Here is a 1,623-nt window from a genome sequence, read left to right as displayed (position 1 = left end):
TCGCCTCCCGGTGACCTCGCCTCCCGGTGACCTCGCCTCCCGGTGACCTCGCCTCCCGGTGACCTCGCCTCCTGGTGACCTCGCCTCTTATGGACTCCAGCTCCTCCGTTTCTCCGCCTCCTCACTGACTCCGCCTCCTCAGACTGACGCCATGTTGGCCCCGGACCAGCCTGCAGGACAGCTTAACTCTGCTAACTCTCTGAGCTCCTGATTGGAGGAGCTTCACGTCTTCAGGGTTTCATTTAATAATTATGAGAATTTACAGACATATCAAACAGAATAATTACTTATTTAAAACAAATTTTTATACCTTCAGAGAACTTTAGTGTATATTTCCTGAACTGGAGTAAATAAAGAGATTATATTCAGTTTCTTTGTGGTTCTTCTGATCCGGTTGGAAGTCGGGGGACTTCCTGGAACAAACGGGACATTTGGATATCTTTTCCCTGACAGGTCGAATGTTAGATTTTAGGTTTAAATTTCTCCAAAATTATGCAGAAACATCAAATATGAACATAAACATGTGAAAAATCTGAAGTTCTGCCTGAATTTGGTGATTTTTGTTGCTTCTGGCTGATGTTGGAGCACATTTCTGGGTCCTGACCCACATTTTGGGAACCATGTTACCTGTGAGTCACTCTTCACTCAGTTTGACTCAGAAACTGAATCCGTCAGTCTTTGTGCCACCAGAGTAAGCAGTGACTCTGATGAGCGCATGCATCATGTAAACAGTAACGTGGAGACCAGCGTTTATCTCACACCGTCACTAAGGATGGATCTGACAATCTGAATCCTTATGTATGGAGCCTCAACAGGGCCAAAAAGGTGCAAAATGTCATGTCTTTCTCACCAGTTCTGAATAATCTACTTTAATCCAACTCCAGTCCGTTGTCTAAAATGTCCAGTTTGGTTTGGGAGGTGTGAATGCTAAGCTAACTCTGGTCTGTCTACTAACTTCAGGCTGGGTTTGGTTGAAGTGAACAGAACAGAGGCCGCTCCAAAAGCAAGAAGTGGACTACAGCGCAGGGCATTCTGGGTAAATACAACCAAGCTAACATGCTAGCCTAGCGCTGGCAGCAGAAATGGCTTAAGCTGCTAAACTCTGACATTTCCATCTGGTGAAGCAGGAAGTTGCTCTCAGTGTCTTCAGAGGTTTTTGTGTCGTTTCCTTCAGTGGTTCTTGGTGCAGCGCCGCCACAGGCCAGGAGGGGAACAGGTTGGTTTGACTCAGAGAATCTGGAGGTGGAGCAGATGATGGAGTTCTGGTCCAAATCAAACCGAATCAGCAAAAATTACAAAACAAAACTGTAGCATTTAAGAAAAACACAAAAGAACATTTTAATTTTGCAGCCTCAGCAAAACAACTGAGGCTCACGAGGCTACAAAATTAAAATCTATAGCGCACAAATGGTTCCAACAGGGAGGCCCCTGACCTCCTGACCCGGTCCTCCAGAACCGGGCTGATGGACTGTTTCCCATCCAGATGTTGGACTCTGGTTCTGATATCAGGCTGCTGGTGCTGATTAGCATCAGCTAATGACTTTCTGCTGCCAGTTTCTAACCAGCTCCAGAACTACGACTCCCAGCTTCCAGCACCGACCATGACCCGCATCCCAAACAGAA

General features: G+C 46.4%; 1 protein-coding gene across 1 annotated transcript in view; it reads right to left on the bottom strand.

The window, feature by feature from the left end:
* Positions 1-1,623, bottom strand: part of LOC103153929 (lysozyme C) — a 13,924-nt gene that overhangs the window by 7,824 nt on the left and 4,477 nt on the right. The gene's annotated exons all lie outside the window — the stretch shown is intronic.

The sequence above is a fragment of the Poecilia formosa genome, unplaced genomic scaffold (genome assembly GCF_000485575.1).
Source record: "Poecilia formosa unplaced genomic scaffold, Poecilia_formosa-5.1.2 Scaffold368, whole genome shotgun sequence".
Lineage (NCBI taxonomy): Eukaryota > Metazoa > Chordata > Actinopteri > Cyprinodontiformes > Poeciliidae > Poecilia > Poecilia formosa.
The sequence above is the reverse complement of the archived record's forward strand: the minus strand, read 5'-3'. Positions and strand labels throughout refer to the sequence as shown.